This window comes from Schistocerca piceifrons, chromosome 5, assembly GCF_021461385.2.
Source record: "Schistocerca piceifrons isolate TAMUIC-IGC-003096 chromosome 5, iqSchPice1.1, whole genome shotgun sequence".
Lineage (NCBI taxonomy): Eukaryota > Metazoa > Arthropoda > Insecta > Orthoptera > Acrididae > Schistocerca > Schistocerca piceifrons.
This window is the reverse complement of record NC_060142.1, coordinates 18,499,031-18,524,979: the sequence shown is the minus strand read 5'-3', so window position 1 is coordinate 18,524,979 and position 25,949 is coordinate 18,499,031.

The window sequence follows — 25,949 nt, the reverse complement described above, 5'->3', positions numbered from 1 at the left end:
AGACAACGTTTAGGTGGCCATGTTGCAGCATTTCGCTTCTGCAGGACTGGCCACAATACGAATTAAAGAGAGGAAAGATTCAAAGAAGGGGGAGCTGCTGGCAGCAGTAACTATGACTCTCTTAAGGAAGCCAAATGCCTCGTCTTCCGGCGAAGTACTTTTGCTAACTCGAGAAACTCATAGTGGGAGTAACTGTGACGTCGTGAAGGTAAACATACAGTGGCATATCGGTTCTGTAGGACCGACCATAGCAAGAATGATAAAAGCCCAAAGAAATGCGTTCAGCCTTCAGAATTAGCAATGACTGTCTTAAGGTAGACAAATGTCTCGTCAATCTGCGAAATTTATTTGAAAACTCGAGGATATCGTCGTTGGAGTAATTCAGACAACGTTAAGGTGGACATGCTGTAGCATTTTTTTTCTGCAGGACTGGCCACAATACGAATTAAAGCGAGGAAAGATTCAAACAAGGGGGAGCAGCTGGCAGCAGTAACTACGACTCTCTTAAGGGAGCCAAATGCCTCGTCACTCTGCCAAATTTATTTGAAAACTCGAGGATATCGTCGTTAGAGTAAGTCAGACAACGTTAAGGTGGACATGCTGTAGCATTTTGCTTCTGCAGGACTGGCCACAATACGAGAGGAAAGATTCAAAGAAGGGGGAGCAGCTGGCAGCAGGAACTATGACTCTCTTAAGGTAGCCAAATGCCTCGTCATCCGGCGAAGTACTTTTGCTAACTCGATAAACTCGTAGTGGGAGTAACTGTGACGACGTGAAGGTAAACATACAGTGGCATATCGGTTCTGTAGGACCGACCATAGCAAGAATGATAAAAGCCTAAAGAAGCGGGTTCAGCTGGCAGCAGTAACTATGACTCTCTTAAGGAGGCCAAATGCGCGTCACTCTGCGAAATTAATTTGAAAACTCGAGGATATCGTCGTTGGAGTAACTCAGACACCGTTTAGGTGGCCATGTTGCAGTATTTCGCTTCTGCAGGACTGGCCACAATACGAATTAAAGAGAGGAAAGATTCAAAGAAGGGGAAGCAGCTGGCAGCAGTAACTATGACTCTCTTAAGGAAGCCAAATGCTTCGCCATTCTGCGATATTTATATGAAAACTCGAGGCTATCGTCGTTAGAGTAACTCAGACAACGTTTAGGTGGACATGCTGTAGCATTTTGCTTCTGCAGGACTGGCCCCAATACGAATTAAAGAGAGGAAAGATTCAAAGAAGGGGGAGAAGCTTGCAGCAGTAACTATGACACTCTTAAGGTAGCCAAATGCCTCGTCACTCTGTGAAATTTATTAGAAAACTCGAGGCTATCGTCGTTGGAGTAACTCAGACAACGTTTAGGTGGCCATGTTGCAGCATTTCGCTTCTGCATGGACTGGCCGCAGTACGAATTAAAGAGAGGAAAGATTCAAAGAAAGGGGAGCAGCTGGCAGCAGGAACTATGACTCACTTAAGGTAGCCAAATGCCTCGTCATCCGGCGAAGTAATTATGCTAACTCGAAAAACTCGTAATTTGAGTAACAGTGAAGACGTTAAGGTGGACATACAGTGGCATGTCGGTTCCGTAGGACTGGCCGTAGCAAGAATGATAAAGGCCTAAAGAAAGGGGAGCAGCCGGCAGAATTAACTATGATTGTCTGAAGGTAGACAAATGCCTCGTCAATCTGCGAAATTTATTTGAAAACTCGAGGATATCGTCGTTGGAGTAACTCAGACAACGTTAAGGTGGACATGCTGTAGCATTTTTCTTCTGCAGGACTGGTCACAATACGAATTAAAGCGAGGAAATATTCAAAGAAGGGGGAGCAGCTGGCAGCAGTAACTATGACTCTCTAAAGGTAGCAAATGCCTCGTCACGCTGAGAAATTTATGTGAGAACTCGAGGCTATCGTCGTTGGAGTAACTCAGACAACGTTCAGGTGGACATGTTCCAGCATTTCGCTTCCGCATGGACAGGCCGCAGTACGAATGAAAGAGAGGAAAAGGGGAGCAGCTGGCAGCAGGAACTATGACTCTCTTAAGGTAGCCAAATGCCTCGTCATCCGGCGCAGTACTTTTGTTAACTGGAGAAACTCGTAGTGGTAGTAACTGTGACGACGTGAAGTTAAACATACAGTGGCATATCGGTTCTTTAGGACTGACCATAGCAAGAATGATAAAAGCCTAAAGAAATGGGTGCAGCCGGCAGGAGTAACTATGACTCTCTTAAGGTAGCCAAATGCCTCGTCACTCTGCGAAATTTATTGGAAAACTCGAGGATATCGTCGTTGGAGTAACTCAGACATCGTTAAGGTGGACATGCTGTAGCATTTCGCTTCTGCAGGACTGGCCACAATACGAATTAAAGAGAGGAAAGATTCAAAGAAAGGGGGGCAGCTGGCAACAGTAACTATGACTCTCCTAAGGAAGCCAAATGCCTCGTCACGCTGCCAAATTTATTTGAAAACTCGAGGATATCGTCGTTAGAGTAACTCAGACAACGTTAAGGTGGACATGCTGTAGCATTTTGCTTCTGCAGGACTGGTTACAATACGAATTAAAGAGAGGAAAGATTCAAAGAAGGGGGAGCAGCTGGCAGCAGAAACTATGACACTCTTAAGGTAGCCAAATGCCTCGTCACTCTGTGAAATTTATTAGAAAACTCGAGGCTATCGTCGTTGGAGTAACTCAGACAACGTTTAGGTGGCCATGTTGCAGCATTTCGCTTCTGCATGGACTGGCCGCAGTACGAATTAAAGAGAGGAAAGATTCAAAGAAAGGGGAGCAGCTGGCAGCAGGAACTATGACTCACTTAAGGTAGCCAAATGCCTCGTCATCCGGCGAAGTAATTATGCTAACTCGAAAAACTCGTAATTTGAGTAACAGTGAAGACGTTAAGGTGGACATACAGTGGCATGTCGGTTCCGTAGGACTGGCCGTAGCAAGAATGATAAAGGCCTAAAGAAAGGGGAGCAGCCGGCAGAATTAACTATGATTGTCTGAAGGTAGACAAATGCCTCGTCAATCTGCGAAATTTATTTGAAAACTCGAGGATATCGTCGTTGGAGTAACTCAGACAACGTTAAGGTGGACATGCTGTAGCATTTTTCTTCTGCAGGACTGGTCACAATACGAATTAAAGCGAGGAAATATTCAAAGAAGGGGGAGCAGCTGGCAGCAGTAACTATGACTCTCTAAAGGTAGCAAATGCCTCGTCACGCTGAGAAATTTATGTGAGAACTCGAGGCTATCGTCGTTGGAGTAACTCAGACAACGTTCAGGTGGACATGTTCCAGCATTTCGCTTCCGCATGGACAGGCCGCAGTACGAATGAAAGAGAGGAAAAGGGGAGCAGCTGGCAGCAGGAACTATGACTCTCTTAAGGTAGCCAAATGCCTCGTCATCCGGCGCAGTACTTTTGTTAACTCGAGAAACTCGTAGTGGTAGTAACTGTGACGACGTGAAGTTAAACATACAGTGGCATATCGGTTCTTTAGGACTGACCATAGCAAGAATGATAAAAGCCTAAAGAAATGGGTGCAGCCGGCAGGAGTAACTATGACTCTCTTAAGGTAGCCAAATGCCTCGTCACTCTGCGAAATTTATTGGAAAACTCGAGGATATCGTCGTTGGAGTAACTCAGACATCGTTAAGGTGGACATGCTGTAGCATTTCGCTTCTGCAGGACTGGCCACAATACGAATTAAAGAGAGGAAAGATTCAAAGAAAGGGGGGCAGCTGGCAACAGTAACTATGACTCTCCTAAGGAAGCCAAATGCCTCGTCACGCTGCCAAATTTATTTGAAAACTCGAGGATATCGTCGTTAGAGTAACTCAGACAACGTTAAGGTGGACATGCTGTAGCATTTTGCTTCTGCAGGACTGGTTACAATACGAATTAAAGAGAGGAAAGATTCAAAGAAGGGGGAGCAGCTGGCAGCAGAAACTATGACACTCTTAAGGTAGCCAAATGCCTCGTCACTCTGTGAAATTTATTAGAAAACTCGAGGCTATCGTCGTTGGAGTAACTCAGACAACGTTTAGGTGGACATGTTGCAGCATTTCGCATCTGCATGGACTGGCCGCAGTACGAATTAAAGAGAAGAAAGATTCAAAGAAAGGGCAGCAGCTGGCAGCAGGAATTATGACTCTCTTAAGGTATCCAAATGCCTCGTCATCTGGCGAAGTACATTTGCTAACTCGAGAAACTCGTAGTGGGAGTAACTGTGACGGCGTTAATTTAAACATACAGTGGCATATCGGTTCTGTAGGACCGACCATAGCAAGAATGATAAAAGCCTAAAGAAATGGGTGCAGCCGGCAGGAGTAACTATGACTCTTTTAAGGTAGTCAAATGCCTCGTCACTCTGCGAAATTTATTTGAAAACTCGAGGATATCGTCGTTGGAGTAACTCAGACAACGTTTAGGTGGCCATGTTGCAGCATTTCGCTTCTGCAGGACTGGCCACAATACGAATTAAAGAGAGGAAAGATTCAAAGAACGGGGAGCATCTGGCAGCTGTAACTATGACCCTCTTAAGGAAGCCAAATGCTTCGTCACTCTGCGAAATTTATATGAAAACTCAAGGCTATCGTCGTTAGAGTAACTCAGACAACGTTAAGGTGGACAGGCTGTAGCATGTTGCTTCTGCAGGACTGGCCCCAACACGAATTAAAGAGAGGAAAGATTCAAAGAAGGGGGAGCAGCTTGCAGCAGTAACTATGACACTCTTAACGTAGCCAAATGCCTCATCACTCTGTGAAATTTATTAGAAAACTCGAGGCTATCGTCGTTGGAGTAACTAAGACAACGTTTAGGTGGCCATGTTGCAGCATTTCGCTTCTGCACGGACTGGCCGCAGTACGAATTAAAGAGAGGAAAGATTCAAAGAAAGGGGAGCAGCTGGCAGCAGGAACTATGACTCTCTTAAGGTATCCAAATGCCTCGTCATCTGGCGAAGTACATTTGCTAACTCGAGAAACTCGTAGTGGGAGTAACTGTGACGACGTTAAGGTGGACATACAGTGGCATATCGGTTCTGTAGGACTGGCCATAACAAGAATGATAAAGGCCTAAAGAAATGGGAGCAACCGGCAAGAGTAACTCTGACTCTTTTAAGGTAGCCAAATGCCTCAGCACTCTGCGATATTTATTTGAAAACTCGAGGATATCGTCGTTGGAGTAACTCAGACAACGTTTAGGTGGCCATGTTGCAGCATTTCGCTTCTGCAGGACTGGCCACAATACGAATTAAAGAGAGGAAAGATTCAAAGAAGGGGGAGCTGCTGGCAGCAGTAACTATGACTCTCTTAAGGAAGCCAAATGCCTCGTCTTCCGGCGAAGTACTTTTGCTAACTCGAGAAACTCATAGTGGGAGTAACTGTGACGTCGTGAAGGTAAACATACAGTGGCATATCGGTTCTGTAGGACCGACCATAGCAAGAATGATAAAAGCCCAAAGAAATGCGTTCAGCCTTCAGAATTAGCAATGACTGTCTTAAGGTAGACAAATGTCTCGTCAATCTGCGAAATTTATTTGAAAACTCGAGGATATCGTCGTTGGAGTAATTCAGACAACGTTAAGGTGGACATGCTGTAGCATTTTTTTTCTGCAGGACTGGCCACAATACGAATTAAAGCGAGGAAAGATTCAAACAAGGGGGAGCAGCTGGCAGCAGTAACTACGACTCTCTTAAGGGAGCCAAATGCCTCGTCACTCTGCCAAATTTATTTGAAAACTCGAGGATATCGTCGTTAGAGTAAGTCAGACAACGTTAAGGTGGACATGCTGTAGCATTTTGCTTCTGCAGGACTGGCCACAATACGAGAGGAAAGATTCAAAGAAGGGGGAGCAGCTGGCAGCAGGAACTATGACTCTCTTAAGGTAGCCAAATGCCTCGTCATCCGGCGAAGTACTTTTGCTAACTCGATAAACTCGTAGTGGGAGTAACTGTGACGACGTGAAGGTAAACATACAGTGGCATATCGGTTCTGTAGGACCGACCATAGCAAGAATGATAAAAGCCTAAAGAAGCGGGTTCAGCTGGCAGCAGTAACTATGACTCTCTTAAGGAGGCCAAATGCGCGTCACTCTGCGAAATTAATTTGAAAACTCGAGGATATCGTCGTTGGAGTAACTCAGACACCGTTTAGGTGGCCATGTTGCAGTATTTCGCTTCTGCAGGACTGGCCACAATACGAATTAAAGAGAGGAAAGATTCAAAGAAGGGGAAGCAGCTGGCAGCAGTAACTATGACTCTCTTAAGGAAGCCAAATGCTTCGCCATTCTGCGATATTTATATGAAAACTCGAGGCTATCGTCGTTAGAGTAACTCAGACAACGTTTAGGTGGACATGCTGTAGCATTTTGCTTCTGCAGGACTGGCCCCAATACGAATTAAAGAGAGGAAAGATTCAAAGAAGGGGGAGAAGCTTGCAGCAGTAACTATGACACTCTTAAGGTAGCCAAATGCCTCGTCACTCTGTGAAATTTATTAGAAAACTCGAGGCTATCGTCGTTGGAGTAACTCAGACAACGTTTAGGTGGCCATGTTGCAGCATTTCGCTTCTGCATGGACTGGCCGCAGTACGAATTAAAGAGAGGAAAGATTCAAAGAAAGGGGAGCAGCTGGCAGCAGGAACTATGACTCACTTAAGGTAGCCAAATGCCTCGTCATCCGGCGAAGTAATTATGCTAACTCGAAAAACTCGTAATTTGAGTAACAGTGAAGACGTTAAGGTGGACATACAGTGGCATGTCGGTTCCGTAGGACTGGCCGTAGCAAGAATGATAAAGGCCTAAAGAAAGGGGAGCAGCCGGCAGAATTAACTATGATTGTCTGAAGGTAGACAAATGCCTCGTCAATCTGCGAAATTTATTTGAAAACTCGAGGATATCGTCGTTGGAGTAACTCAGACAACGTTAAGGTGGACATGCTGTAGCATTTTTCTTCTGCAGGACTGGTCACAATACGAATTAAAGCGAGGAAATATTCAAAGAAGGGGGAGCAGCTGGCAGCAGTAACTATGACTCTCTAAAGGTAGCAAATGCCTCGTCACGCTGAGAAATTTATGTGAGAACTCGAGGCTATCGTCGTTGGAGTAACTCAGACAACGTTCAGGTGGACATGTTCCAGCATTTCGCTTCCGCATGGACAGGCCGCAGTACGAATGAAAGAGAGGAAAAGGGGAGCAGCTGGCAGCAGGAACTATGACTCTCTTAAGGTAGCCAAATGCCTCGTCATCCGGCGCAGTACTTTTGTTAACTGGAGAAACTCGTAGTGGTAGTAACTGTGACGACGTGAAGTTAAACATACAGTGGCATATCGGTTCTTTAGGACTGACCATAGCAAGAATGATAAAAGCCTAAAGAAATGGGTGCAGCCGGCAGGAGTAACTATGACTCTCTTAAGGTAGCCAAATGCCTCGTCACTCTGCGAAATTTATTGGAAAACTCGAGGATATCGTCGTTGGAGTAACTCAGACATCGTTAAGGTGGACATGCTGTAGCATTTCGCTTCTGCAGGACTGGCCACAATACGAATTAAAGAGAGGAAAGATTCAAAGAAAGGGGGGCAGCTGGCAACAGTAACTATGACTCTCCTAAGGAAGCCAAATGCCTCGTCACGCTGCCAAATTTATTTGAAAACTCGAGGATATCGTCGTTAGAGTAACTCAGACAACGTTAAGGTGGACATGCTGTAGCATTTTGCTTCTGCAGGACTGGTTACAATACGAATTAAAGAGAGGAAAGATTCAAAGAAGGGGGAGCAGCTGGCAGCAGAAACTATGACACTCTTAAGGTAGCCAAATGCCTCGTCACTCTGTGAAATTTATTAGAAAACTCGAGGCTATCGTCGTTGGAGTAACTCAGACAACGTTTAGGTGGACATGTTGCAGCATTTCGCATCTGCATGGACTGGCCGCAGTACGAATTAAAGAGAAGAAAGATTCAAAGAAAGGGCAGCAGCTGGCAGCAGGAATTATGACTCTCTTAAGGTATCCAAATGCCTCGTCATCTGGCGAAGTACATTTGCTAACTCGAGAAACTCGTAGTGGGAGTAACTGTGACGGCGTTAATTTAAACATACAGTGGCATATCGGTTCTGTAGGACCGACCATAGCAAGAATGATAAAAGCCTAAAGAAATGGGTGCAGCCGGCAGGAGTAACTATGACTCTTTTAAGGTAGTCAAATGCCTCGTCACTCTGCGAAATTTATTTGAAAACTCGAGGATATCGTCGTTGGAGTAACTCAGACAACGTTTAGGTGGCCATGTTGCAGCATTTCGCTTCTGCAGGACTGGCCACAATACGAATTAAAGAGAGGAAAGATTCAAAGAACGGGGAGCATCTGGCAGCTGTAACTATGACCCTCTTAAGGAAGCCAAATGCTTCGTCACTCTGCGAAATTTATATGAAAACTCAAGGCTATCGTCGTTAGAGTAACTCAGACAACGTTAAGGTGGACAGGCTGTAGCATGTTGCTTCTGCAGGACTGGCCCCAACACGAATTAAAGAGAGGAAAGATTCAAAGAAGGGGGAGCAGCTTGCAGCAGTAACTATGACACTCTTAACGTAGCCAAATGCCTCATCACTCTGTGAAATTTATTAGAAAACTCGAGGCTATCGTCGTTGGAGTAACTAAGACAACGTTTAGGTGGCCATGTTGCAGCATTTCGCTTCTGCACGGACTGGCCGCAGTACGAATTAAAGAGAGGAAAGATTCAAAGAAAGGGGAGCAGCTGGCAGCAGGAACTATGACTCTCTTAAGGTATCCAAATGCCTCGTCATCTGGCGAAGTACATTTGCTAACTCGAGAAACTCGTAGTGGGAGTAACTGTGACGACGTTAAGGTGGACATACAGTGGCATATCGGTTCTGTAGGACTGGCCATAACAAGAATGATAAAGGCCTAAAGAAATGGGAGCAACCGGCAAGAGTAACTCTGACTCTTTTAAGGTAGCCAAATGCCTCAGCACTCTGCGATATTTATTTGAAAACTCGAGGATATCGTCGTTGGAGTAACTCAGACAACGTTTAGGTGGCCATGTTGCAGCATTTCGCTTCTGCAGGACTGGCCACAATACGAATTAAAGAGAGGAAAGATTCAAAGAAGGGGGAGCTGCTGGCAGCAGTAACTATGACTCTCTTAAGGAAGCCAAATGCCTCGTCTTCCGGCGAAGTACTTTTGCTAACTCGAGAAACTCATAGTGGGAGTAACTGTGACGTCGTGAAGGTAAACATACAGTGGCATATCGGTTCTGTAGGACCGACCATAGCAAGAATGATAAAAGCCCAAAGAAATGCGTTCAGCCTTCAGAATTAGCAATGACTGTCTTAAGGTAGACAAATGTCTCGTCAATCTGCGAAATTTATTTGAAAACTCGAGGATATCGTCGTTGGAGTAATTCAGACAACGTTAAGGTGGACATGCTGTAGCATTTTTTTTCTGCAGGACTGGCCACAATACGAATTAAAGCGAGGAAAGATTCAAACAAGGGGGAGCAGCTGGCAGCAGTAACTACGACTCTCTTAAGGGAGCCAAATGCCTCGTCACTCTGCCAAATTTATTTGAAAACTCGAGGATATCGTCGTTAGAGTAAGTCAGACAACGTTAAGGTGGACATGCTGTAGCATTTTGCTTCTGCAGGACTGGCCACAATACGAGAGGAAAGATTCAAAGAAGGGGGAGCAGCTGGCAGCAGGAACTATGACTCTCTTAAGGTAGCCAAATGCCTCGTCATCCGGCGAAGTACTTTTGCTAACTCGATAAACTCGTAGTGGGAGTAACTGTGACGACGTGAAGGTAAACATACAGTGGCATATCGGTTCTGTAGGACCGACCATAGCAAGAATGATAAAAGCCTAAAGAAGCGGGTTCAGCTGGCAGCAGTAACTATGACTCTCTTAAGGAGGCCAAATGCGCGTCACTCTGCGAAATTAATTTGAAAACTCGAGGATATCGTCGTTGGAGTAACTCAGACACCGTTTAGGTGGCCATGTTGCAGTATTTCGCTTCTGCAGGACTGGCCACAATACGAATTAAAGAGAGGAAAGATTCAAAGAAGGGGAAGCAGCTGGCAGCAGTAACTATGACTCTCTTAAGGAAGCCAAATGCTTCGCCATTCTGCGATATTTATATGAAAACTCGAGGCTATCGTCGTTAGAGTAACTCAGACAACGTTTAGGTGGACATGCTGTAGCATTTTGCTTCTGCAGGACTGGCCCCAATACGAATTAAAGAGAGGAAAGATTCAAAGAAGGGGGAGAAGCTTGCAGCAGTAACTATGACACTCTTAAGGTAGCCAAATGCCTCGTCACTCTGTGAAATTTATTAGAAAACTCGAGGCTATCGTCGTTGGAGTAACTCAGACAACGTTTAGGTGGCCATGTTGCAGCATTTCGCTTCTGCATGGACTGGCCGCAGTACGAATTAAAGAGAGGAAAGATTCAAAGAAAGGGGAGCAGCTGGCAGCAGGAACTATGACTCACTTAAGGTAGCCAAATGCCTCGTCATCCGGCGAAGTAATTATGCTAACTCGAAAAACTCGTAATTTGAGTAACAGTGAAGACGTTAAGGTGGACATACAGTGGCATGTCGGTTCCGTAGGACTGGCCGTAGCAAGAATGATAAAGGCCTAAAGAAAGGGGAGCAGCCGGCAGAATTAACTATGATTGTCTGAAGGTAGACAAATGCCTCGTCAATCTGCGAAATTTATTTGAAAACTCGAGGATATCGTCGTTGGAGTAACTCAGACAACGTTAAGGTGGACATGCTGTAGCATTTTTCTTCTGCAGGACTGGTCACAATACGAATTAAAGCGAGGAAATATTCAAAGAAGGGGGAGCAGCTGGCAGCAGTAACTATGACTCTCTAAAGGTAGCAAATGCCTCGTCACGCTGAGAAATTTATGTGAGAACTCGAGGCTATCGTCGTTGGAGTAACTCAGACAACGTTCAGGTGGACATGTTCCAGCATTTCGCTTCCGCATGGACAGGCCGCAGTACGAATGAAAGAGAGGAAAAGGGGAGCAGCTGGCAGCAGGAACTATGACTCTCTTAAGGTAGCCAAATGCCTCGTCATCCGGCGCAGTACTTTTGTTAACTGGAGAAACTCGTAGTGGTAGTAACTGTGACGACGTGAAGTTAAACATACAGTGGCATATCGGTTCTTTAGGACTGACCATAGCAAGAATGATAAAAGCCTAAAGAAATGGGTGCAGCCGGCAGGAGTAACTATGACTCTCTTAAGGTAGCCAAATGCCTCGTCACTCTGCGAAATTTATTGGAAAACTCGAGGATATCGTCGTTGGAGTAACTCAGACATCGTTAAGGTGGACATGCTGTAGCATTTCGCTTCTGCAGGACTGGCCACAATACGAATTAAAGAGAGGAAAGATTCAAAGAAAGGGGGGCAGCTGGCAACAGTAACTATGACTCTCCTAAGGAAGCCAAATGCCTCGTCACGCTGCCAAATTTATTTGAAAACTCGAGGATATCGTCGTTAGAGTAACTCAGACAACGTTAAGGTGGACATGCTGTAGCATTTTGCTTCTGCAGGACTGGTTACAATACGAATTAAAGAGAGGAAAGATTCAAAGAAGGGGGAGCAGCTGGCAGCAGAAACTATGACACTCTTAAGGTAGCCAAATGCCTCGTCACTCTGTGAAATTTATTAGAAAACTCGAGGCTATCGTCGTTGGAGTAACTCAGACAACGTTTAGGTGGACATGTTGCAGCATTTCGCATCTGCATGGACTGGCCGCAGTACGAATTAAAGAGAAGAAAGATTCAAAGAAAGGGCAGCAGCTGGCAGCAGGAATTATGACTCTCTTAAGGTATCCAAATGCCTCGTCATCTGGCGAAGTACATTTGCTAACTCGAGAAACTCGTAGTGGGAGTAACTGTGACGGCGTTAATTTAAACATACAGTGGCATATCGGTTCTGTAGGACCGACCATAGCAAGAATGATAAAAGCCTAAAGAAATGGGTGCAGCCGGCAGGAGTAACTATGACTCTTTTAAGGTAGTCAAATGCCTCGTCACTCTGCGAAATTTATTTGAAAACTCGAGGATATCGTCGTTGGAGTAACTCAGACAACGTTTAGGTGGCCATGTTGCAGCATTTCGCTTCTGCAGGACTGGCCACAATACGAATTAAAGAGAGGAAAGATTCAAAGAACGGGGAGCATCTGGCAGCTGTAACTATGACCCTCTTAAGGAAGCCAAATGCTTCGTCACTCTGCGAAATTTATATGAAAACTCAAGGCTATCGTCGTTAGAGTAACTCAGACAACGTTAAGGTGGACAGGCTGTAGCATGTTGCTTCTGCAGGACTGGCCCCAACACGAATTAAAGAGAGGAAAGATTCAAAGAAGGGGGAGCAGCTTGCAGCAGTAACTATGACACTCTTAACGTAGCCAAATGCCTCATCACTCTGTGAAATTTATTAGAAAACTCGAGGCTATCGTCGTTGGAGTAACTAAGACAACGTTTAGGTGGCCATGTTGCAGCATTTCGCTTCTGCACGGACTGGCCGCAGTACGAATTAAAGAGAGGAAAGATTCAAAGAAAGGGGAGCAGCTGGCAGCAGGAACTATGACTCTCTTAAGGTATCCAAATGCCTCGTCATCTGGCGAAGTACATTTGCTAACTCGAGAAACTCGTAGTGGGAGTAACTGTGACGACGTTAAGGTGGACATACAGTGGCATATCGGTTCTGTAGGACTGGCCATAACAAGAATGATAAAGGCCTAAAGAAATGGGAGCAACCGGCAAGAGTAACTCTGACTCTTTTAAGGTAGCCAAATGCCTCAGCACTCTGCGATATTTATTTGAAAACTCGAGGATATCGTCGTTGGAGTAACTCAGACAACGTTTAGGTGGCCATGTTGCAGCATTTCGCTTCTGCAGGACTGGCCACAATACGAATTAAAGAGAGGAAAGATTCAAAGAAGGGGGAGCTGCTGGCAGCAGTAACTATGACTCTCTTAAGGAAGCCAAATGCCTCGTCTTCCGGCGAAGTACTTTTGCTAACTCGAGAAACTCATAGTGGGAGTAACTGTGACGTCGTGAAGGTAAACATACAGTGGCATATCGGTTCTGTAGGACCGACCATAGCAAGAATGATAAAAGCCCAAAGAAATGCGTTCAGCCTTCAGAATTAGCAATGACTGTCTTAAGGTAGACAAATGTCTCGTCAATCTGCGAAATTTATTTGAAAACTCGAGGATATCGTCGTTGGAGTAATTCAGACAACGTTAAGGTGGACATGCTGTAGCATTTTTTTTCTGCAGGACTGGCCACAATACGAATTAAAGCGAGGAAAGATTCAAACAAGGGGGAGCAGCTGGCAGCAGTAACTACGACTCTCTTAAGGGAGCCAAATGCCTCGTCACTCTGCCAAATTTATTTGAAAACTCGAGGATATCGTCGTTAGAGTAAGTCAGACAACGTTAAGGTGGACATGCTGTAGCATTTTGCTTCTGCAGGACTGGCCACAATACGAGAGGAAAGATTCAAAGAAGGGGGAGCAGCTGGCAGCAGGAACTATGACTCTCTTAAGGTAGCCAAATGCCTCGTCATCCGGCGAAGTACTTTTGCTAACTCGATAAACTCGTAGTGGGAGTAACTGTGACGACGTGAAGGTAAACATACAGTGGCATATCGGTTCTGTAGGACCGACCATAGCAAGAATGATAAAAGCCTAAAGAAGCGGGTTCAGCTGGCAGCAGTAACTATGACTCTCTTAAGGAGGCCAAATGCGCGTCACTCTGCGAAATTAATTTGAAAACTCGAGGATATCGTCGTTGGAGTAACTCAGACACCGTTTAGGTGGCCATGTTGCAGTATTTCGCTTCTGCAGGACTGGCCACAATACGAATTAAAGAGAGGAAAGATTCAAAGAAGGGGAAGCAGCTGGCAGCAGTAACTATGACTCTCTTAAGGAAGCCAAATGCTTCGCCATTCTGCGATATTTATATGAAAACTCGAGGCTATCGTCGTTAGAGTAACTCAGACAACGTTTAGGTGGACATGCTGTAGCATTTTGCTTCTGCAGGACTGGCCCCAATACGAATTAAAGAGAGGAAAGATTCAAAGAAGGGGGAGAAGCTTGCAGCAGTAACTATGACACTCTTAAGGTAGCCAAATGCCTCGTCACTCTGTGAAATTTATTAGAAAACTCGAGGCTATCGTCGTTGGAGTAACTCAGACAACGTTTAGGTGGCCATGTTGCAGCATTTCGCTTCTGCATGGACTGGCCGCAGTACGAATTAAAGAGAGGAAAGATTCAAAGAAAGGGGAGCAGCTGGCAGCAGGAACTATGACTCACTTAAGGTAGCCAAATGCCTCGTCATCCGGCGAAGTAATTATGCTAACTCGAAAAACTCGTAATTTGAGTAACAGTGAAGACGTTAAGGTGGACATACAGTGGCATGTCGGTTCCGTAGGACTGGCCGTAGCAAGAATGATAAAGGCCTAAAGAAAGGGGAGCAGCCGGCAGAATTAACTATGATTGTCTGAAGGTAGACAAATGCCTCGTCAATCTGCGAAATTTATTTGAAAACTCGAGGATATCGTCGTTGGAGTAACTCAGACAACGTTAAGGTGGACATGCTGTAGCATTTTTCTTCTGCAGGACTGGTCACAATACGAATTAAAGCGAGGAAATATTCAAAGAAGGGGGAGCAGCTGGCAGCAGTAACTATGACTCTCTAAAGGTAGCAAATGCCTCGTCACGCTGAGAAATTTATGTGAGAACTCGAGGCTATCGTCGTTGGAGTAACTCAGACAACGTTCAGGTGGACATGTTCCAGCATTTCGCTTCCGCATGGACAGGCCGCAGTACGAATGAAAGAGAGGAAAAGGGGAGCAGCTGGCAGCAGGAACTATGACTCTCTTAAGGTAGCCAAATGCCTCGTCATCCGGCGCAGTACTTTTGTTAACTGGAGAAACTCGTAGTGGTAGTAACTGTGACGACGTGAAGTTAAACATACAGTGGCATATCGGTTCTTTAGGACTGACCATAGCAAGAATGATAAAAGCCTAAAGAAATGGGTGCAGCCGGCAGGAGTAACTATGACTCTCTTAAGGTAGCCAAATGCCTCGTCACTCTGCGAAATTTATTGGAAAACTCGAGGATATCGTCGTTGGAGTAACTCAGACATCGTTAAGGTGGACATGCTGTAGCATTTCGCTTCTGCAGGACTGGCCACAATACGAATTAAAGAGAGGAAAGATTCAAAGAAAGGGGGGCAGCTGGCAACAGTAACTATGACTCTCCTAAGGAAGCCAAATGCCTCGTCACGCTGCCAAATTTATTTGAAAACTCGAGGATATCGTCGTTAGAGTAACTCAGACAACGTTAAGGTGGACATGCTGTAGCATTTTGCTTCTGCAGGACTGGTTACAATACGAATTAAAGAGAGGAAAGATTCAAAGAAGGGGGAGCAGCTGGCAGCAGAAACTATGACACTCTTAAGGTAGCCAAATGCCTCGTCACTCTGTGAAATTTATTAGAAAACTCGAGGCTATCGTCGTTGGAGTAACTCAGACAACGTTTAGGTGGACATGTTGCAGCATTTCGCATCTGCATGGACTGGCCGCAGTACGAATTAAAGAGAAGAAAGATTCAAAGAAAGGGCAGCAGCTGGCAGCAGGAATTATGACTCTCTTAAGGTATCCAAATGCCTCGTCATCTGGCGAAGTACATTTGCTAACTCGAGAAACTCGTAGTGGGAGTAACTGTGACGGCGTTAATTTAAACATACAGTGGCATATCGGTTCTGTAGGACCGACCATAGCAAGAATGATAAAAGCCTAAAGAAATGGGTGCAGCCGGCAGGAGTAACTATGACTCTTTTAAGGTAGTCAAATGCCTCGTCACTCTGCGAAATTTATTTGAAAACTCGAGGATATCGTCGTTGGAGTAACTCAGACAACGTTTAGGTGGCCATGTTGCAGCATTTCGCTTCTGCAGGACTGGCCACAATACGAATTAAAGAGAGGAAAGATTCAAAGAACGGGGAGCATCTGGCAGCTGTAACTATGACCCTCTTAAGGAAGCCAAATGCTTCGTCACTCTGCGAAATTTATATGAAAACTCAAGGCTATCGTCGTTAGAGTAACTCAGACAACGTTAAGGTGGACATGCTGTAGCATTTTGCTTCTGCAGGACTGGCCCCAACACGAATTAAAGAGAGGAAAGATTCAAAGAAGGGGGAGCAGCTTGCAGCAGTAACTATGACACTCTTAACGTAGCCAAATGCCTCATCACTCTGTGAAATTTATTAGAAAACTCGAGGCTATCGTCGTTGGAGTAACTAAGACAACGTTTAGGTGGCCATGTTGCAGCATTTCGCTTCTGCACGGACTGGCCGCAGTACGAATTAAAGAGAGGAAAGATTCTAAGAAAGGGGAGCAGCTGGCAGCAGGAACTATGACTCTCTTAAGGTATCCAAATGCCTCGTCATCTGGCGAAGTACATTTGCTAACTCGAGAAACTCGTAGTGGGAGTAACTGTGACGACGTTAAGGTGGACATACAGTGGCATATCGGTTCTGTAGGACTGGCCATAACAAGAATGATAAAGGCCTAAAGAAATGGGAGCAGCCGGCAAGAGTAACTATGACTCTTTTAAGGTAGCCAAATGCCTCAGCACTCTGCGATATTTATTTGAAAACTCGAGGATATCGTCGTTGGAGTAACTCAGACAACGTTTAGGTGGACATGCTGTAGCATTTTGCTTCTGCAGGACTGGTTACAATACGAATTAAAGAGAGGAAAGATTCAAAGAAGGGGGAGCAGCTGGCAGCAGAAACTATGACACTCTTAAGGTAGCCAAATGCCTCGTCACTCTGTGAAATTTATTAGAAAACTCGAGGCTATCGTCGTTGGAGTAACTCAGACAACGTTTAGGTGGCCATGTTGCAGCATTTCGCTTCTGCATGGACTGGCCGCAGTACGAATTAAAGAGAGGAAAGATTCAAAGAAGGGGGAGCTGCTGGCAGCAGTAACTATTACTCTCTTAAGGAAGCCAAATGCCTCGTCTTCCGGCGAAGTACTTTTGCTAACTCGAGAAACTCGTAGTGGGAGTAACCGTGACGTCGTGAAGGTAAACATACAGTGGCATATCGGTTCTGTAGGACCGACCATAGCAAGAATGATAAAAGCCCAAAGAAATGCGTTCAGCCTTCAGAATTAACAATGACTGTCTTAAGGTAGACAAATGTCTCGTCAATCTGCGAAATTTATTTGAAAACTCGAGGATATCGTCGTTGGAGTAACTCAGACAACGTTAAGGTGGACATGCTGTAGCATTTTTTTTCTGCAGGACTGGCCACAATACGAATTAAAGCGAGGAAAGATTCAAACAAGGGGGTGCAGCTGGCAGCAGTAACTACGACTCTCTTAAGGGAGCCAAATGCCTCGTCACTCTGCCAAATTTATTTGAAAACTCGAGGATATCGTCGTTAGAGTAAGTCAGACAACGTTAAGGTGGACATGCTGTAGCATTTTGCTTCTGCAGGACTGGCCACAATACGAGAGGAAAGATTCAAAGAAGGGGGAGCAGCTGGCAGCAGGAACTATGACTCTCTTAAGGTAGCCAAATGCCTCGTCATCCGGCGAAGTACTTTTGCTAACTCGATAAACTCGTAGTGGGAGTAACTGTGACGATGTGAAGGTAAACATACAGTGGCATATCGGTTCTGTAGGACCGAACATAGCAAGAATGATAAAAGCCTAAAGAAGCGGGTTCAGCTGGCAGCAGTAACTATGACTCTCTTAAGGTAGCCAAATGCGCGTCACTCTGCGAAATTAATTTGAAAACTCGAGGATATCGCCGTTGGAGTAACTCAGACACCGTTTAGGTGGCCATGTTGCAGTATTTCGCTTCTGCAGGACTGGCCACAATACGAATTAAAGAGAGGAAAGATTCAAAGAAGGGGAAGCAGCTGGCAGCAGTAACTATGACTCTCTTAAGGAAGCCAAATGCTTCGCCATTCTGCGAAATTTATATGAAAACTCGAGGCTATCGTCGTTAGAGTAACTCAGACAACGTTTAGGTGGACATGCTGTAGCATTTTGCTTCTGCAGGACTGGCCCCAATACGAATTAAAGAGAGGAAAGATTCAAAGAAGGGGGAGAAGCTTGCAGCAGTAACTATGACACTCTTAAGGTAGCAAATGCCTCGTCACGCTGAGAAATTTATGTGAGAACTCGAGGCTATCGTCGTTGGAGTAACTCAGACAACGTTCAGGTGGACATGTTCCAGCATTTCGCTTCCGCATGGACAGGCCGCAGTACGAATGAAAGAGAGGAAAAGGGGAGCAGCTGGCAGCAGGAACTATGACTCTCTTAAGATAGCCAAATGCCTCGTCATCCGGCGCAGTACTTTTGTTAACTCGAGAAACTCGTAGTGGTAGTAACTGTGACGACGTGAAGTTAAACATACAGTGGCATATCGGTTCTTTAGGACTGACCATAGCAAGAATGATAAAAGCCTAAAGAAATGGGTGCAGCCGGCAGGAGTAACTATGACTCTCTTAAGGTAGCCAAATGCCTCGTCACTCTGCGAAATTTATTGGAAAACTCGAGGATATCGTCGTTGGAGTAACTCAGACATCGTTAAGGTGGACATGCTGTAGCATTTCGCTTCTGCAGGACTGGCCACAATACGAATTAAAGAGAGGAAAGATTCAAAGAAAGGGGGGCAGCTGGCAACAGTAACTATGACTCTCCTAAGGAAGCCAAATGCCTCGTCACGCTGCCAAATTTATTTGAAAACTCGAGGATATCGTCGTTAGAGTAACTCAGACAACGTTAAGGTGGACATGCTGTAGCATTTTGCTTCTGCAGGACTGGTTACAATACGAATTAAAGAGAGGAAAGATTCAAAGAAGGGGGAGCAGCTGGCAGCAGAAACTATGACACTCTTAAGGTAGCCAAATGCCTCGTCACTCTGTGAAATTTATTAGAAAACTCGAGGCTATCGTCGTTGGAGTAACTCAGACAACGTTTAGGTGGACATGTTGCAGCATTTCGCATCTGCATGGACTGGCCGCAGTACGAATTAAAGAGAAGAAAGATTCAAAGAAAGGGCAGCAGCTGGCAGCAGGAATTATGACTCTCTTAAGGTATCCAAATGCCTCGTCATCTGGCGAAGTACATTTGCTAACTCGAGAAACTCGTAGTGGGAGTAACTGTGACGGCGTTAATTTAAACATACAGTGGCATATCGGTTCTGTAGGACCGACCATAGCAAGAATGATAAAAGCCTAAAGAAATGGGTGCAGCCGGCAGGAGTAACTATGACTCTTTTAAGGTAGTCAAATGCCTCGTCACTCTGCGAAATTTATTTGAAAACTCGAGGATATCGTCGTTGGAGTAACTCAGACAACGTTTAGGTGGCCATGTTGCAGCATTTCGCTTCTGCAGGACTGGCCACAATACGAATTAAAGAGAGGAAAGATTCAAAGAACGGGGAGCATCTGGCAGCTGTAACTATGACCCTCTTAAGGAAGCCAAATGCTTCGTCACTCTGCGAAATTTATATGAAAACTCAAGGCTATCGTCGTTAGAGTAACTCAGACAACGTTAAGGTGGACATGCTGTAGCATTTTGCTTCTGCAGGACTGGCCCCAACACGAATTAAAGAGAGGAAAGATTCAAAGAAGGGGGAGCAGCTTGCAGCAGTAACTATGACACTCTTAACGTAGCCAAATGCCTCATCACTCTGTGAAATTTATTAGAAAACTCGAGGCTATCGTCGTTGGAGTAACTAAGACAACGTTTAGGTGGCCATGTTGCAGCATTTCGCTTCTGCACGGACTGGCCGCAGTACGAATTAAAGAGAGGAAAGATTCAAAGAAAGGGGAGCAGCTGGCAGCAGGAACTATGACTCTCTTAAGGTATCCAAATGCCTCGTCATCTGGCGAAGTACATTTGCTAACTCGAGAAACTCGTAGTGGGAGTAACTGTGACGACGTTAAGGTGGACATACAGTGGCATATCGGTTCTGTAGGACTGGCCATAACAAGAATGATAAAGGCCTAAAGAAATGGGAGCAGCCGGCAAGAGTAACTATGACTCTTTTAAGGTAGCCAAATGCCTCAGCACTCTGCGATATTTATTTGAAAACTCGAGGATATCGTCGTTGGAGTAATTCAGACAACGTTAAGGTGGACATGCTGTAGCATTTTTTTTCTGCAGGACTGGCCACAATAAGAATTAAAGCGAGGAAAGATTCAAACAAGGGGGAGCAGCTGGCAGCAGTAACTACGACTCTCTTAAGGGAGCCAAATGCCTCGTCACTCTGCCAAATTTATTTGAAAACTCGAGGATATCGTCGTTAGAGTAAGTCAGACAACGTTAAGGTGGACATGCTGTAGCATTTTGCTTCTGCAGGACTGGCCACAATACGAGAGGAAAGATTCAAAGAAGGGGGAGCAGCTGGCAGCAGGAACTATGACTCTCTTAAGGTAGCCAAATGCCTCGTCATCCGGCGAAGTACTTTTGCTAACTCGATAAACTCGTAGTGGGAGTAACTGTGACGACGTGAAGGTAAACATACAGTGGCATATCGGTTCTGTAGGACCGACCATAGCAAGAATGATAAAAGCCTAAAGAAGCGGGTTCAGCTGGCAGCAGTAACTATGACTCTCTTAAGGAGGCCAAATGCGCGTCACTCTGCGAAATTAATTTGAAAACTCGAGGATATCGTCGTTGGAGTAACTCAGACACCGTTTAGGTGGCCATGTTGCAGTATTTCGCTTCTGCAGGACTGGCCACAATACGAATTAAAGAGAGGAAAGATTCAAAGAAGGGGAAGCAGCTGGCAGCAGTAACTATGACTCTCTTAAGGAAGCCAAATGCTTCGCCATTCTGCGAAATTTATATGAAAACTCGAGGCTATCGTCGTTAGAGTAACTCAGACAACGTTTAGGTGGACATGCTGTAGCATTTTGCTTCTGCAGGACTGGCCCCAATACGAATTAAAGAGAGGAAAGATTCAAAGAAGGGGGAGAAGCTTGCAGCAGTAACTATGACACTCTTAAGGTAGCCAAATGCCTCGTCACTCTGTGAAATTTATTAGAAAACTCGAGGCTATCGTCGTTGGAGTAACTCAGACAACGTTTAGGTGGCCATGTTGCAGCATTTCGCTTCTGCATGGACTGACCGCAGTACGAATTAAAGAGAGGAAAGATTCAAAGAAAGGGGAGCAGCTGGCAGCAGGAACTATGACTCACTTAAGGTAGCCAAATGCCTCGTCATCCGGCGAAGTAATTATGCTAACTCGAAAAACTCGTAGTTTGAGTAACAGTGAAGACGTTAAGGTGGACATACAGTGGCATGTCGGTTCCGTAGGACTGGCCGTAGCAAGAATGATAAAGGCCTAAAGAAAGGGGAGCAGCCGGCAGAATTAACTATGATTGTCTGAAGGTAGACAAATGCCTCGTCAATCTGCGAAATTTATTTGAAAACTCGAGGATATCGTCGTTGGAGTAACTCAGACAACGTTAAGGTGGACATGCTGTAGCATTTTTCTTCTGCAGGACTGGTCACAATACGAATTAAAGCGAGGAAATATTCAAAGAAGGGGGAGCAGCTGGCAGCAGTAACTATGACTCTCTAAAGGAAGCAAATGCCTCGTTACGCTGAGAAATTTATGTGAGAACTCGAGGCTATCGTCGTTGGAGTAACTCAGACAACGTTCAGGTGGACATGTTCCAGCATTTCGCTTCCGCATGGACAGGCCGCAGTACGAATTAAAGAGAGGAAAAGGGGAGCAGCTGGCAGCAGGAACTATGACTCTCTTAAGGTAGCCAAATGCCTCGTCATCCGGCGCAGTACTTTTGTTAACTCGAGAAACTCGTAGTGGTAGTAACTGTGACGACGTGAAGTTAAACATACAGTGGCATATCGGTTCCTCAGGACTGACCATAGCAAGAATGATAAAAGCCTAAAGAAATGGGTGCAGCCGGCAGGAGTAACTATGACTCTCTTAAGGTAGCCAAATGCCTCGTCACTCTGCGAAATTTATTGGAAAACTCGAGGATATCGTCGTTGGAGTAACTCAGACATCGTTAAGGTGGACATGCTGTAGCATTTCGCTTCTGCAGGACTGGCCACAATACGAATTAAAGAGAGGAAAGATTCAAAGAAAGGGGGGCAGCTGGCAACAGTAACTATGACTCTCCTAAGGAAGCCAAATGCCTCGTCACGCTGCCAAATTTATTTGAAAACTCGAGGATATCGTCGTTAGAGTAACTCAGACAACGTTAAGTTGGACATGCTGTAGCATTTTGCTTCTGCAGGACTGGTTACAATACGAATAAAAGAGAGGAAAGATTCAAAGAAGGGGGAGCAGCTGGCAGCAGAAACTATGACACTCTTAAGGTAGCCAAATGCCTCGTCACTCTGTGAAATTTATTAGAAAACTCGAGGCTATCGTCGTTGGAGTAACTCAGACAACGTTTAGGTGGACATGTTGCAGCATTTCGCATCTGCATGGACTGGCCGCAGTACGAATTAAAGAGAAGAAAGATTCAAAGAAAGGGCAGCAGCTGGCAGCAGGAATTATGACTCTCTTAAGGTATCCAAATGCCTCGTCATCTGGCGAAGTACATTTGCTAACTCGAGAAACTCGTAGTGGGAGTAACTGTGACGGCGTTAATTTAAACATACAGTGGCATATCGGTTCTGTAGGACCGACCATAGCAAGAATGATAAAAGCCTAAAGAAATGGGTGCAGCCGGCAGGAGTAACTATGACTCTTTTAAGGTAGTCAAATGCCTCGTCACTCTGCGAAATTTATTTGAAAACTCGAGGATATCGTCGTTGGAGTAACTCAGACAACGTTTAGGTGGCCATGTTGCAGCATTTCGCTTCTGCAGGACTGGCCACAATACGAATTAAAGAGAGGAAAGATTCAAAGAACGGGGAGCATCTGGCAGCTGTAACTATGACCCTCTTAAGGAAGCCAAATGCTTCGTCACTCTGCGAAATTTATATGAAAACTCAAGGCTATCGTCGTTAGAGTAACTCAGACAACGTTAAGGTGGACATGCTGTAGCATTTTGCTTCTGCAGGACTGGCCCCAACACGAATTAAAGAGAGGAAAGATTCAAAGAAAGGGGAGCAGCTTGCAGCAGTAACTATGACACTCTTAACGTAGCCAAATGCCTCATCACTCTGTGAAATTTATTAGAAAACTCGAGGCTATCGTCGTTGGAGTAACTAAGACAACGTTTAGGTGGCCATGTTGCAGCATTTCGCTTCTGCACGGACTGGCCGCAGTACGAATTAAAGAGAGGAAAGAATCAAAGAAAGGGGAGCAGCTGGCAGCAGGAACTATGACTCTCTTAAGGTATCCAAATGCCTCGTCATCTGGCGAAGTACATTTGCTAACTCGAGAAACTCGTAGTGGGAGTAACTGTGACGACGTTAAGGTGGACATACAGTGGCATATCGGTTCTGTAGGACTGGCCATAACAAGAATGATAAAGGCCTAAAGAAATGGGAGCAGCCGGCAAGAGTAACTATGACTCTTTTAAGGTAGCCAAATGCCTCAGCACTCTGCGATATTTATTTGAAAACTCGAGGATATCGTCGTTGGAGTAACTCAGACAACGTTTAGGTGGCCATGTTGCAGCATTTCGCTTCTGCAGGACTGGCCACAATACGAATTAAAGAGAGGAAAGATTCAAAGAAGGGGGAGCTGCTGGCAGCAGTAACTATGACTCTCTTAAGGAAGCCAAATGCCTCGTCTTCCGGCGAAGTACTTTTGCTAACTCGAGAAACTCGTAGTGGGAGTAACTGTGACGTCGTGAAGGTAAACATACAGTGGCATATCGGTTCTGTAGGACCAACCATAGCAAGAATGATAAAAGCCCAAAGAAATGCGTTCAGCCTTCAGAATTAACAATGACTGTCTTAAGGTAGACAAATGTCTCGTCAATCTGCGAAATTTATTTGAAAACTCGAGGATACCGTCGTTGGAGTAATTCAGACAACGTTAAGGTGGACATGCTGTAGCATTTTTTTTCTGCAGGACTGGCCACAATACGAATTAAAGCGAGGAAAGATTCAAACAAGGGGGAGCAGCTGGCAGCAGTAACTACGACTCTCTTAAGGGAGCCAAATGCCTCGTCACTCTGCCAAATTTATTTGAAAACTCGAGGATATCGTCGTTAGAGTAAGTCAGACAACGTTAAGGTGGACATGCTGTAGCATTTTGCTTCTGCAGGACTGGCCACAATACGAGAGGAAAGATTCAAAGAAGGGGGAGCAGCTGGCAGCAGGAACTATGACTCTCTTAAGGTAGCCAAATGCCTCGTCATCCGGCGAAGTACTTTTGCTAACTCGATAAACTCGTAGTGGGAGTAACTGTGACGACGTGAAGGTAAACATACAGTGGCATATCGGTTCTGTAGGACCGACCATAGCAAGAATGATAAAAGCCTAAAGAAGCGGGTTCAGCTGGCAGCAGTAACTATGACTCTCTTAAGGAGGCCAAATGCGCGTCACTCTGCGAAATTAATTTGAAAACTCGAGGATATCGTCGTTGGAGTAACTCAGACACCGTTTAGGTGGCCATGTTGCAGTATTTCGCTTCTGCAGGACTGGCCACAATACGAATTAAAGAGAGGAAAGATTCAAAGAAGGGGAAGCAGCTGGCAGCAGTAACTATGACTCTCTTAAGGAAGCCAAATGCTTCGCCATTCTGCGAAATTTATATGAAAACTCGAGGCTATCGTCGTTAGAGTAACTCAGACAACGTTTAGGTGGACATGCTGTAGCATTTTGCTTCTGCAGGACTGGCCCCAATACGAATTAAAGAGAGGAAAGATTCAAAGAAGGGGGAGAAGCTTGCAGCAGTAACTATGACACTCTTAAGGTAGCCAATGCCTCGTCACTCTGTGAAATTTATTAGAAAACTCGAGGCTATCGTCGTTGGAGTAACTCAGACAACGTTTAGGTGGCCATGTTGCAGCATTTCGCTTCTGCATGGACTGGCCGCAGTACGAATTAAAGAGAGGAAAGATTCAAAGAAAGGGGAGCAGCTGGCAGCAGGAACTATGACTCACTTAAGGTAGCCAAATGCCTCGTCATCCGGCGAAGTAATTATGCTAACTCGAAAAACTCGTAGTTTGAGTAACAGTGAAGACGTTAAGGTGGACATACAGTGGCATGTCGGTTCTGTAGGACTGGCCGTAGCAAGAATGATAAAGGCCTAAAGAAAGGGGAGCAGCCGGCAGAATTAACTATGATTGTCTGAAGGTAGACAAATGCCTCGTCAATCTGCGAAATTTATTTGAAAACTCGAGGATATCGTCGTTGGAGTAACTCAGACAACGTTAAGGTGGACATGCTGTAGCATTTTTCTTCTGCAGGACTGGTCACAATACGAATTAAAGCGAGGAAATATTCAAAGAAGGGGGAGCAGCTGGCAGCAGTAACTATGACTCTCTAAAGGTAGCAAATGCCTCGTCACGCTGAGAAATTTATGTGAGAACTCGAGGCTATCGTCGTTGGAGTAACTCAGACAACGTTCAGGTGGACATGTTCCAGCATTTCGCTTCCGCATGGACAGGCCGCAGTACGAATTAAAGAGAGGAAAAGGGGAGCAGCTGGCAGCAGGAACTATGACTCTCTTAAGGTAGCCAAATGCCTCGTCATCCGGCGCAGTACTTTTGTTAACTCGAGAAACTCGTAGTGGTAGTAACTGTGACGACGTGAAGTTAAACATACAGTGGCATATCGGTTCTTTAGGACTGACCATAGCAAGAATGATAAAAGCCTAAAGAAATGGGTGCAGCCGGCAGGAGTAACTATGACTCTCTTAAGGTAGCCAAATGCCTCGTCACTCTGCGAAATTTATTGGAAAACTCGAGGATATCGTCGTTGGAGTAACTCAGACATCGTTAAGGTGGACATGCTGTAGCATTTCGC